We start from the raw sequence: 14298 nt of genomic DNA on the forward strand, positions 1-14298 counted from the left end.
AGCGCAATTAGTATTACAAGAACAGTGAAAAGAATAAACATGTCCACCATTGTGTTTATATGCAGGCATATAAGTATTGTGTATATGTGTACTCCTAAGAAGCACACCCTAACCTAGTCTTGCCTAGGGTGGGTCATCTGCCACCTCCCTGCTAGGTGGACTAACTACCCGTTACCTGTCATAAGGCTGTCCGTCTTGGTGTAGAGCTGGACTTCCCTCGTGTTGGTACGCATTGATCAGCGGAGCTGGAATTCCGACATGTGGTAACCCTCACAGTATCAGATGAGTGCTCCTGTATGTATAGCAATAGAAGCCATTTGGCCATGTTTCAGCCCCTGTTTAGGCCGCAGTTGTTTATTCTAGTTGGATAGTGGTGTCTCCAACTGAAAAAATAACAAATGTGACATTTGTATCCCTCACACTAAATGTTCAAGGTGTTTTATAATGTCCCCTTTACGTAGAAATGGAAGCAACGCAGATTCAGAGAATGTTGTCCTGCATTGACACGCATGCAAATGTATGTCAAAAGTCAAACAGTGTGAAAGAGAAGGCAACTTAAGAAACGTGAGCATGTAAATGGCGGTGTTTCTGCTGGGCCTATCCTGACCATTTCATCTCTAAAAAGTCACATAGTTTCAAGCATCTGCAGAGAATCAGAAATTGCTCGTCATTAACTGTATCATATATCATATTAGAAATAATGAGCTGGAATCAAGACAGAGAAACACTAAAGCGTAATTTCTCATTTTAGATATCAATACTTTAAAGTGCAGGGGTAGTACAGCTGTAAGAAAAGCTAGAGTGGTGATATCAAGTGTCTCTGTTCTCGCTCTCTTGTCCCATTCCTCTTTTACCCAGTCTACTGTAGACCAGCCTAAAATACTTTGCAGGGTTTGCAGTGGATTCAGGGCAGCATTAAGATAAGCATTGCTCCGGTTGGATATAGATTGCCAATTTACAGCAAACTTGTCATAAGCACTTGTGGCCCTATGCACGAAGAGTTTACAAATTGGTAATCAGTTGCAAAATGGTTACCGATTGCAAAAACGCTATTTTCGCCAATTCTTTTATGATTCTATATTTTTGTGACTCATGATAGTGAGTGACTTTTAACTATTCTATGTTGGAGATTTGCTATCCTTATGTTCAAGCAATTGGCATATTTTGAACAGTCACACAATTTCCATTCTGCACATGCAATTTACCACGAACTTTGAACAGATGGTAACCACGTGCAAACTATAAAAACAGCACCAGAATGCATTTGTGGCTTCAATAATGGCAGCTGTATATATGATGACAAGAAAAATGCATACTGGCTCATTTGCAGAGGGGAAGGAGGAAACAGGAGAGGAGTTTTAGACCCAGAATAACAATTTTTTAACACCTAGAGTAAGAAATCTATACAAAGTACAGGCAGGTAGGTCTGTCATTTTGGAGCTCATAGCTAATTTAAACCCACAGATTGAGAGAAATACTCTGCAAAGTAATTCAATCCCTCCACCCCCATGTTTAGGTTTTATGTTTTTTGCACGTCGTCACCTCTAGTAGTCACCAAGGTGTAATAGCTGCAGCTGGTGGGCTTTCATAAAGAGTCCTATCTAGATTTTTTCATGCATTCCTGGATGCAATGTAAATGTGAATAAATACTCATATTTAATTTCCTTATAATGCACAGGAATCACAAAATACACAATTAGAATTTTATAGGATTGTCAATTTTCCACACTTGACTGACTGTATAGATAGTACATGTGCCTATCTGCCAACCATCTGAAATTGAGAATTTATTTTACAACCTTAAAAATACTAATTCGCTAAACATACAAGAAGTATGTGATGCAAAAAATGTGATTACCAATATTGTATCACAATTTTCAGGGAGCACCCACAATGCTTTCATTTTTACACATAGTGGCTTATACAAAAGGCCACAAAGAGGCAATTTTGAGGCTGGAAATTTACGGGGTAATTTTTGTTTAAGTAATTGTAACCATTTCAAACAAAGTATTTTAGTATTGTTTCTTAATATGCTATTTGATGCAGATGACAGTGATTATGCCCTATGTTTCTTAATAATGACTTCATATGTGTCTCCTTCGACACAAAGGGGCTCAGAACGATGTTGGTCGGAAAGCCTCCGCCCGACAGTCGGAATCTTCGCAACCGCATCGGAGCCCTTCCGACCAACTCGGTCAGTTTATAGTCCAACCACCCAATTACGATGTTCACGGTCCGAACGTTAACCGGCCGGTCATTCTGACTCAGTTCCAACCGACTCGCGGAGTATTACTGTCGGTCGAAACCGCACCGTAACCCCCTATGGATGGCGTTTCCACTGTTGTGATTGCGATGTTGCTTTCCAACAGCCTTGTCGTGTTGGCATGTCTGACACGGAAAGGCTGTTAGGAAGTGACTTTTGGGGCCCCTGGCAGGGTTTCCCTGGCCCCACGGCCTACAGTTGGTGGCCGAGGGGGTTCCTAAGGTACCCCCGGTAAAACTCTGTACTGTGTGGCACACACACCTCATTTCCCCATAGAAGCCAGTTCTCTGGCGTAACACAGTGAAAAATGTGAATCCGACCGAACAGTGTTCAGTCGTATCATAATCTGACGGTCGGAACCACCAACCACAAGTCGGTCGTTCCCGAATCTGAGAAGGTGTCGGGCAGAGGCTCTCCGCCCGACAACCTAATGAGCCCCAAAGTGATTATGATTACAATTTTGCCCAAACAAGAACAAGAGGCGTAATTGAACGTACCTTTGTACTTCTAAAAATTAGATTCAGATCACCAACATAAGGGTGGTGGTGCCCAGCAATTTTCCACAGAAATTGTTGCAAAATTATATCAACATATGCAGTTCTGCACAATATAGCGACTATAAGAGGATTAGAATTAAGGATGTCAGAGTCAGAGTGTAATTAGGAGGATGAAGAGCTGCCAGCACCTCAAATACAAGATGAGTCAAGAGCAGCATAAGGGCAAGTCAGAAGTGGCAACATAACAAATCAATTTTCAGGGTAAGTTGTAAAGTTCCATATTTAATATGAACAAAATAGGACAATGCTGTGCAGTTTGTGAATGAAGTATTTCTTTATTTTCAGCTATAGTAATGTGTGAAAAGAAAGTAATAGTTCACATTTATTAATGCTTCAAAGGTAAAACATAAGTGATATCAACTGTGTTGCAAAAAAAATATTTTTCAACTCTAACAAAACTGTTTAAGGTTTGCGTTTGCCACAGCCAGATATTGTAGGTCCTACTTTCCCCTCAACTCCACTGCAACTCCTGCTTCTATGCAGACTCATACTTTCTGTTGCAGAAATACTGCTGACACTGGACTGACCCTCCCTTTTGCCTGCTTCTATTTGTGTGCCACTTGCAATTTGTGATGTTATTAATGTTTCTGCATCATTAATAACTTAAATGAGGCCTTGAGCTACATGTCCGCTGTTGTGCCCCATTTAAACTTGTATGCTCCCAATACAGCGTGACAATGCGAATATGGCATTTGCAAGGGAATTTATTGACCTACTTAAGTCATTATTATGTGCTTAGTAATGAGGTTTCCTAAATCTTTGACGTATGTTATCCTGATGTAACTCTAAGAATAAACTCTTCATTTCATCAGTCAAATTATCAAATTTTGCATCCATGGAATTCTGGTTTTCAGCAAGAGTATTGGCTACGTTTTGTAAACCAGATGTAATGCTTTTCTCCATGGTTATCGATTTCTGAATTACACGTTTTTGGGGTTTTTTTTTGCAGGGACTAAACATTCAGCATTGATACCTCCAATCCACCCAAAATTTGCACATTTTCTTTTTGTCATTTTCAACAAGAAAATTTGTTGACTCACACATGCCAGAGGTCCACACCTTGGAAACAAATCTTGCAGCTTCAGATGAAAGGCTGGAAAATCTTTGGCTCTAAGAACCAGACAGGCCAGTGCTGCAGGTCGCCCTGAAGGACTAGAGGATCAAGATTCCACATGGAATACGGAAGAATATTGGCATGGTAGAGAAGATCATACAGGAAGTCTATTGCACATTTTTCGATGGCTGGGAGGGCCAAAGGCCATGACAAGGGCTGGGCAACACAAGTATCAGTGAAGGTCAGCCAAGTATCAGGGAATCATGATGAATGGGAGAAGTATATAAGCACATAAGAAGCTCCAATCCCAGAGAAACCCATTTGCAGGTGTGGCTTCCAGGTCTGAATGCCCGCTCGTGGAGCTGGGAATCTGGTGATTCAGATGAGAGGTGAAGTGGTCTCTCTCCAAGAGACCCAAAGATGAAAGGATAAACCAATACCTAAAATGCAGAAAGTAGAAACAACCTGAAAAACTAAAAAATCTGACTCCTTGTAACTCCCGGGTACTATTGTCTCTCATCTGGAAAGTGTCCCAAATTCTGACCCAGGAAAATCCTTCATCTTACACTTTACTAAAACTTTTCTCCCCTTGAAATCTTTGTTTTTGTCTCTTACTTTGTTATGTTTGGCTAAAGGATACATGCAACATTCTACTGCAAAAAAATGGCTCAGAAGCAGCTGAGGACCACCACTGACACTCAGTACAATGTCGCAGTATGAGAATGGTGAAGCTACAACTGGAGTGCTGACCAGGAAAGAAGTAAATTGAAACTACTTCTTCAATAGAGGCTACAGGCAAGTATCATGGAGCGTCAAAGGGATTCAATCAATGCTCGAATTGGCCAGAAGTATAGAGGAGTATGGCTCATTACTGCTCCATTGTATGACGGACTAGTAGCACATCTGCAACAGTCTCATACATTGTGTTTGAGTTGGGACAGTGGACCAAATGAAGCAGATGTTGTTTCCGCTAAACGATTGCAGCAGGGGTTCAGCCCTGGATAGGGATACCATAGGAGATGAGAAAGTGGTGCAAGGTGCCAAAGAGGAGAGAATGGAGGCGGTGTTAATATGTGGATGCGAGTTGCCAAAGCAGGTCAGGAAAAGGGTGTAAATTAACAGTGGAAAATGCTAGCAATAAGACAAAATGTGATCACAGAGCATAAAGGGAGGGGGCTGCACGGGTGGCTTCTCCGCAATGGCGGGGAGCATCGGCCCACTGGCTCAGAGCCAGCTGCTAAAAAATAAAATGATATTACATTATTGTTTTCTTTTTCAGTTGCTGGCTGAGCCAGTGTGCAATAGGGAGGGGCGGGGCTGGGCCAGGGAAAGAGGGAGGAGGAGTGCTATGTGTACTCCCTTAGTATGCATGTGTGTTTGGCCAGCTGTCTCACACGCACGCGCACTTAGCTTTTTCCAACCCAGCCATATTATACAGCCTGGTTAGAGAAACAGCACAGACTCCCTGTGTCTGAGCCTGAGGGAGTCTGATGCAGCCCTGGTGCCTGCTGGGACAAGGAAGAAGAACGGGACCATGAGTGACGCGGAAGACTGCCAGCATCTTAAGGTAGGATTTCCTTTTATTTTTTTATTATTAAATTACCACCATGCTTTCCCTCCAGTGTGCTCCCCAACCTTACCCCCCACACCCACCACTTTTTGTTTGTGGCATCTGCCACTGGAGGGGCTATGTATTTTAAAGGTCCCCCCAGGGTTGGCCAGGACCCCTGGGAGGTGCATACCTTTTTAATGGTAGTGAGGGTGTGCAGCACCCTCCCTTGGCCATTTCTAGGCTCTGGGGTCCCCATCTCCTGGGTAGTGGTCTCCCATGCCAGTTACAGGGCGAAGGGTACCCCATCACCCATGGCTGCATTGGTTTTTATGGAGAAGGTGCACCTTTTACAGGCCCCGTAAACCCCATCCCCAAGGGCCACTGTACATTCAAATGTTGCTGTGGGGAGTCCTGGTGCCCACCTGGGACACCCACAGCAATTCTGGGCCATGGGACTGCGGCAGGAGCCCCGAGACCCCAGCAGGCCCTGCTGATTCCAGAGTCTGCATCGTTTGTAGTTGGAGCAGGCGGTAGTGGTTTGCTCCCTCCCAGATGGAGCAGCTTTTTTCTGCTCCCACCAGGCAAGAACAAACTTGTATTCCATGACTGCAAGAGCACGGGCAGGGAGTTTAAGTTCTTCCTGCCCACTCTCTGGCAGGCAGGAAAATGCAGTGTACCTGGGTTGGGGTCCCTGTGACACTACTACCAATCAGCCCCAGGGACGGGGTCCCTGTGGCCAGCGACTGGCAACGGGAGGTGGTTCTCTCACCCCTCCCCCAAAAATGATTTAAATGCTTGGCCCCAGGGAGTTGGTGTCCTCAGGGGTCCATAGGAAGGTGAGGTAGCGGGTCACTATGCTCCTCTCCCAAAAACAAAAATCTTTCCCAGGGGATAGGGTCCCTGGGCTCTAGAGAGGCTGGGGAAGGGGGACACAAAACATTGAAAATTGGGGCCCAGAGGGATACGGTCCCTCTGCCCTTAAGAGGCTTGAGTAGGTGGGCCCTACCGCACCCTCCCCTTTTTGTTTATAAAAATAAGAAACAGGCCCCAGAAGCTGGGGTCCTCAGGGCCCTTGAGAGGCTCAGGGAGGGGGCCTGCACACATGCTACCCCCAACCATAAACATCAGTCCCAGGGGATGTGGTCCCCAATGCCCATAGAAGACACTGGGAGGGGAGCCACATGCCTACCTCCCCTTATAAAAAAAAAGAAATCAAAGTGAACGTGAAATGAGTGGAGTAGCCTCTCATTTCACATGCACTGTTCTAGCTAAGGAGCCCCCCATAATGTCCTAGAGCTTTTTAAATAATTTTTGTGATTACTAGCAGTGCACCTAGAAGGGGCAGGAGCACCACAAACATTTTATGTAATGTTATGAGGGTCTGGGGAGTGCAGTCAGCTCCTCAGCAACATTAAAAAACACAGTAAATTCTTTCAATCCATTACCCCAGAAGCGATTACCATATTTTTAAGCATGCTGAGCTAGAGCTCTATGCCCTTCAGCTGGAGTGCATGGCCCCCGTTGTGGTTGTTTTAATAGCTGCACTTTGCAGCCTGAAAACTGTTAAAAAAGAGTCAAAGACATGTTCATGATTTTTTAAATGTTGTATTGCATTTTGTGTATTAGAACTACTTTTATTAAACATTATAAACTGTGATTTAATAAAATATATATTTTATTATAATTATCGGGGATTTTATGGCAAAGACAATTGGTCTGTTTTATTTATGTTGATATGCTGACCCCTTGATAAAGCCAATAGGCCTACTTTTTATATTTTGCTGATCTGACAAAGTCAGTAAGTCTGGCTTACTTAAAATAGCAGCCTTTATATTGTGACATCAAATAGTCAGCCTGTGGAGGTTGGGGCAACCCCACACTGCACATGGTGATCGGCATCTTATTTAACGTTACAAAAACATAGCAAGTCACTGAAAAAAACAAAGATTAAAGTGATGCTATAGTAAGGAGTTGTAATAAAATGTTACTTCACATTTTTACAAAAACCTTCGAAATTCACTGAAAAAACAATGATCAAATGGACGTTATCATTAGCTGAAACTGTCAGTTAAGTCAAATATTTTAAATTAACAAAACCACTGAAATCCACCACATACATTTTTTTCAAGTAACTATATTGCATGCCCCAAAGTAACTATAACTCAAGCCCTTGCCATGCACTGTTAATTGTCTGGCATATTACATCAGTCATGACCTGTTCTATGAAATCATTGATAACATTACTGCAACATCTGAAAATACATCATTGAGGACAAGACTGTGCATGGCAGGGGTGCGACTTATACTGGGAAGATGTAAGTTTGATGGCGAGGTGTCTATGATTCCTAGGACAATCATTAGAGTCATCCATAGGACTGCTCTCCCCGCTGTGAAGGAGGCACTGTCGATTTTGACTTATGTTAATTTCTCTATGAAATTTCTTAAGAACCTTTTCACTTTCAGTGTTCCTGGAACACTCCTGCGGGGAAAGAAGGGTCTTCCTTTACACTAACCGCTCTTACCAGACAGTGGATAAGTTGAGCAATGCTTTTGACAGCAGGGTTATTGCATCATCCCAACCTTCTATTTTCATTTGCTTTTAAAAATGACACATCAGACAAAACAATTGGAGCTGTCATTTTACAGAAGCAAACGAAGGACAATCTTGGGTATCTTGTTTCTTTCACTATCTCAAACAGTGAAATGATCAGGGATTACTCCATCTGGAAAAATAATCACCTTTGAACACATTTCCCAAAGTGCAACAAAAAACAACTTGATTGAAGGAATGCTTGAACTAATCTCAGCGACCGGTTATTGTTTTAGGCTGCATCCCAGTCCATTTTTCCACCCACTATGCCATTCTGCACAGAGATCAGCTGCATGCAAATCAGCCTTGGCCCTGCTCCAATAGGAACAGTCAAGTTCAAACTACCAGGCTAAAATGATCAACTGGAATCTGGCCCGGAGTAATTACCAATGCATAAGAGTACTAGGTCAAGCACTCCACCCATTACCTTTTTGCTGACCTCAATGTGACACCCTAATTGCGATGGGTATGCCCAGACATGGGTCTCTTGCTCATTATGCCGAAGAAATCAAGCTAAACCTCAATCATGAGGACAAAGTAGACCAAATTCAGTCTCAAATTGCTTGATTTCCAGTATGGCAATTCAGGTGGGAATGTACCTATTGGACCAGGACCAGGGCTGATTTTCATATGGTTGTTCTCTGTCAAGAGTGGCATAGTGAGCATATACATGATGGACAGGAATGTGTCCTTGAGTAATTACTAGTGGCTGATATTAATTCAAGCATTCTACCCATCACCTTTTTTGTTTCCAAGTTTCCCAATGCGGCTTGTAGTTCTCATTCATTAATTGTCTTCTGCTTCTTAGAGATATTTACAAGAAATTTACATTTAATATAAGTAATAAAGCTTACTTAAAAATACTGGGGCATATTTATCAAGGGTTTGCGTCATGTTTGCACCACGCAACATGGAGCATGTGTAAGGCAAACCCAAAAATGCGATTTATCAAGCCACGCAAGACAACTTTAAGTGTCCTGAATGGCTTGATAAAACAGGAGTAAAGCAATGCAGCGCAAATAGCTGTGTTGCGTTCATCTGCCCTGGAAAGGCATGCCATGGGTTTTGTGTGGGTGTTCCCCCATGGAGAAGTGTGGCTCAATGGTTAGAGCGGCAGATCCTGATGCAGAGGTCTGGCCCGGGATCAGGGTTCAATTCCCCGCCTTGGCAGGGCTTGGGCTCAAAATTCCATGGACCTGACAATTCTTGCCTCGGTGCCTATTCCAATCATGGAGTCCCACTCTGCAACTCTGGGCAATAGCTTGCTTAATCTCCACAACGGCTGCCCCAACGCTAAGGATGCCTGGCCTCCACCTTGGGGGTGCCCAGGAGTGGACACCTCACAGGGAAAGCCATGATGGGTTCCACAGTGGTATTCGTACAAGTGCCTTGAGACCCTTGTGGGTGAGTAGTGCGCTATACAAGTATCAATTTACATTTTACAACTCCCATGGATTTTTAAGTTCTCAGATTTACCATTCTTGGTAGACCTTGGAATGCGCCGAAATTCTATGTCTTCCCAGGTGAGGCTTAACGAGGAGAAATATCTTTATTTCTCCTCGTTGCTGCCTCTTTCCATGTGTGCTGCATTCTGCAGCACACATAGATGGAGGAATATGCCTCAGAGGATTGTTTTTGTGAAGGGAGGTGCCCCTTCTTGCACAAAAACAATCCTTGCTGCAACGCAGGCGCCCTTGCACCATGGTGCACGGGTGCCTTCATTGGCGCTAGGCAGCACATTGCGCGCGAGCACTGGGGAAAGGACAGGAATGCGCCATGTTGAAATAAATATGGCGCATTCCTGCCGTTTCCTTTATGCAGTGCAGTGCAGCGCAGCAAGTTAACTTGCTGTGCTTCATTGTGTTACTTTCTCATAAATCTGGCCCGCAGTCTCTGACAAAGTACCATAAAACACATCTTTGTTCTGGAAGACTCTTTGAAAAGATCTGGGAATCGAAGTGTTCCCTAACTTAGAATTCATCCACAGACCAAAGTGCAGAACGCGAGGGCAATCAAGTTCTTCAGTAGGATTTGAAAAATTCGCTAACCTGCTCAAAACAACTGGACAGCTTCCTTTTCTGCCAAATGTGGTTCTTTCTTCCTGAGTTTTCACTTTTTTGTTCTTTTTGTATTTGATCCACATGCCCTCTGGATTCCTTAGCGTAGCTACTTTCAGCTTTGAGCCTTCAAAGCAATTTGACATAGTTTTCTTTATCATGCTGTGGAACACTTTCTATGGTTTAGAGTTTTATGTATCACGAACTAGACCCGAAGATGTCAGGTATCAGAGCGCTTTACATGAGCACCAATTGCGTTACACAAGGACACATTAATTGTTTTTTATTCTTTTGTTAGGCATCGGGAGTTTAAGTGATTTGCTCAAAATCATAGGATTTTTGATCGTTTTTGCCGAGACTCAACGAGGTTCCCCAGCTTTGAGGTCGACGCTCTAGCATTAAAGCTACATCCTCTCCTTTGTGCTAGCGGCTTTCGAAAGGCCTTTTCAAGTTGTGCCCTTTTACTCTGTTATCTGCGTTTTCTTCTTTTCGAGGTCTTCATTTCTCTTACAGAATCAGGCTGTGGTTTTTTTCTCCATATTTTTCTATCCTGCTGTATCTTTTTTGGAGTGAGGGATAGGAAGGGAGGCACCGGTGATGGACGCTCTTATCAGGCGGGCAACTAGACCCAAATTACGGAGGGGGGGGGGGGGGGGCATGGCTGAAAAAGATTTCGGTGGGGCTAACTCTTCCAGCCATAGGCAGAGTGGCTGTAAGAAGGGGTGAAAACACAACAAAAGCCTCATTAACGAGTAAAGGGTCTTAGACCTGTGAAGTACTCGGGTCCGGCTGCAATTAGATGGACGTCAGCCCGCGAGGCTGTCTCAGCCGGGCTGACACACATGACGGAGGGGGGGGAGGGGCTGAAGCCCGGTGAGCCCAATGGGTGTTGCACACCTGGCTCTTATCATCATACCTGCATATCCCTGTTAAGGAGCATCATTTAAAAATAGCCCTGTCGCTGAAGGTGAAATGGTTTTATTGCATTTGCCTAGCTCCGGTATCAATGTATCCGTTTTTCACAAATTGTAGGATATTTACTGCGCAGCAGCAACTTTGTTCTCATAATTAATGCAAAATTAATTCAGACCAACGTTTGCAAAGCAAGGCTTTGGATTCTGGAAAAGACTAAAACAACATAAAACATGAAAAGAAGACCTAATAAGAGGAGATTTCCTTAAGAAAACTTATAGAAAAAAAAATATGTTTAATATTTAGTGTGTGTGCCTGTGCAATGAATGCAGTGTGTGAGATTACTGGCCCCGAAGGTGGCTGCCTGTCTGGGAGAGGCAATGAGCTGTGCAGAGCTTTGCCCAATGCATTCTCCAGCCCTAAATCCATACAACGAACTGGAATGAATAACAAACACCGTGTTCAGATACCGGGAGATTTAGTGAAAACAGACCTTACTTTGTGACGTAATAATCAAAACCTGTTTACACGTTTTAGATGTCAATAGTCAGCGTTCGAAGTGTTTTGTTTAATATTTAATATTTAAGACAGTAATGCTACATTTTAATTGTCAAAACTTGATATTTTTAGCGATTTATATTTTATAACTCATGGGTAATTTTCATAAATAAGAAGCAATTTTACCTTGAAGGCCACGAGTAACTTAGGTGGCTTCAAAATGTCATTACCTGTGCAGGGGCAGCGGGGCTCAAACAGCGGGACTTCGATCTTTTGGTGTGAGGAGGCCCCTTAACAAACTGACCTGCTCCAGCGGGATTCATCTGCTAGCGCTGTAAAATGCACCACCGTCTCGCGCATTGTGAGACATGCCCAGGCCGTGCCCGGGCAAAGCCCGGGCCAAGGTTGGGTGTTTCATGCACCCATCATTGCCAGGAAGAGGTAGGGCAGGGCCACCTCGCTTGTCTATGCATTTTCACCGTGCAGCTACAACATCTGCTCCCTCATAAGAACTTTATTTCACCTGGTAGCTTGAGGCAGGTATGAGAATTGCCCTCAAACAAGCATGTAACCATTCCTAACCGTGCTGGCCTGTTGATAGGACCGGAAATATCGCTCCAATCTTTTTGAACTCTGAATATCGATTGGTGGAGGTCTCTACATCTCAATCTTCAGATATCTCCCAGCCTGTAGTTGTTAAGAAGTGCGATGTGAGGAGGATTATCACTTGTGTCATTTGTGTCTCTCTAAAGTGCACACCAGCAGTGCTTAATTTGCACCGGTTTTTGCCGGTGCTCAGTACCGACACCTTTTTCTAAACATAGCACATATTTATCGACCACATGGTGGTGCTGTGGGCCTTTTTTTAGCAGAATTCTCAATGGTGATGTAATATATTTTTTAAAAACTAGCACAGAGGTATGACTGTTACTAGCATTTGGCAGCAATTGTTGGAGCTGAGATAGCTCCAGGTGCATTAAACTCACGAAAAAATACTCTGGGCTTGCACTTCATTTTTTACAATATTAAGCACTGCACACCAGGGGCTGGTTTTGGGGGATCATAACTTCTATCTTTTCTTGAGCCTGCACAATACATAACCCATACGTACGGCAGATGGAGAAACAAAAGGTTGAAGGGGACTCTTCCCTACTGAAGGAGCTTATTCCTCCTAAGTGTCGACAGGACAAAACTAGCATTTTATCCCTATTATCCTCTGCTGTGGGGGTTTTAGAAGAGGAAATTATGAATATGGAGGATGAATTGGCTCAACATGGGAGGGTTGCTGAAGTCCCCCCACCACAATAGGTGAACCAATGGACAGTGCATGTTTACCCAACACAGGTTCTTCAGCTCTTGTAATGAGTCCTGGTATCCTCACCATTACTCATGTGCAGATTCACCATCTAGATCCATTGACATGCGAGGGAACCTCAACTGTGATCAACAGTGGGGCTGAGGAAGTGGCTGATCCCCTCCCGCCATCACATAAATGGAAAAAAGGGGATGGGCCGCTCCAAAAGGGAGCAAAGGCCCGCTGGTCCAAACAAAGTCAACCAAGCCTATTGAGGAATTCATCAGTAACGAAATTGAAGCTTGCATGGATTACATTTTTTACAAAGCTAGTACTATTAATCAAGGGGCTACTTCACCCACTTGAGCTGCTTAGTGGGAACATTGAGCAAGCTATTGCGGGAATCTAGGGTGTTTTGTCCCCGTCTGCTATATCTCCCTCTTGTTAAATGGTTTGGAACAGGCGCTAATAACCACCAATGTAGACTGCCCCACATTGGTTCATGTCTCTTTCTGGTACTTTTATATGCACATGATGCTGTATTTATAGCCAGGATAACCAAAGGTCTGTAAAGTCTTTTGAATTCCTTTGATATGTTTTAGAGTGAGTTGGATCTGTCCGTTAATTTGATCAAATCTTTAATCACGGTGATGGGTCCTCACGAAACAAGATCTAAAACATTTTGTATGACTAATTACATCTTGCCAAAGGTTAGAGCATTCTCCTCCAATATGAGCTGGAAACCTCTAGTTACTGCAGCGAGACTGGGGAGTAGACTTTAGTCAAGGTTTATCAGGTCAAGTGCATTTCAAAGGCATTGTATGGGAGCGAGATCTGAGGTTATGCAGCCTCAAATGAACTTCAGATCTGGGAAGAAAATTCCTTAGGTGTATGTTGTGTGACTCCCAAAGTGCATCGACTTTTTGTGTGCATGAGCAGCTGGGAGTCAAGTATCTTAACAACCAGATAGCCCTTTATTAATTGTTTAGTTGGATCATGATATAGACCGAAGAGAAGCTTAGCCTGAACTACTTAATATTCAGGGACTCTTTGATGCTTAATAGTTCCCGGGCTCAAGTTCATAAGGGACTCACTCGTCAAGTTGGGAAGGGGGGAGCTATTTTCTAATTCTGAAGGTATTTATAGATAGATTATAAATGGTTGAAGGAACACTTCCTTGAAAGGAAGACACTGTTAAGAGAGGAGGCTGAATTGCTGAAACCCTCTGTTCAAAAGTATGTAACGCTAATACCACCCAGGATATGGAGCCCTACTTAGCTATGATGAAAAACAGTAGGGACAGATTTTCACCTGTAAGGTTTAGATTTAACCTATTGCACCTGCCTTTAGCTCACCCTAGAGGTTGTTATGATTTTAAATCCCTGGGCCCCTGCAGCGGTGGCAATAGTTCTCCGCAGGATACAATGCATTTTATCATATTTGGTAATTTTGAAACTGTGCCCAGGAGAACCTTTATTGTCCTCTAACTTAAAGATAGAGGCTTCAAACAAGTTCGCAATG

General features: G+C 43.5%; 1 long non-coding RNA gene across 2 annotated transcripts in view; it reads right to left on the minus strand.

Annotated features, from left to right (window-relative positions):
• LOC146856990 (uncharacterized) overlaps nucleotides 1-11835 on the minus strand; it is a 48405-nt gene extending 36570 nt beyond the window's left edge. The window contains exon 1 of one of the 2 annotated variants that reach the window (XR_014979523.1): nucleotides 11714-11835. This is a non-coding gene — a long non-coding RNA (uncharacterized LOC146856990). The remainder of the gene's footprint in view (nucleotides 1-11713) is intronic. The other variant, XR_014979522.1, reaches the window with a different exon arrangement.
• Between the last annotated feature and the right edge of the window lie 2463 nt (nucleotides 11836-14298).

This window comes from Triturus cristatus, chromosome 3_2 (genome assembly GCF_964204655.1).
Source record: "Triturus cristatus chromosome 3_2, aTriCri1.1, whole genome shotgun sequence".
In the NCBI taxonomy this organism is placed as follows: domain Eukaryota; kingdom Metazoa; phylum Chordata; class Amphibia; order Caudata; family Salamandridae; genus Triturus; species Triturus cristatus.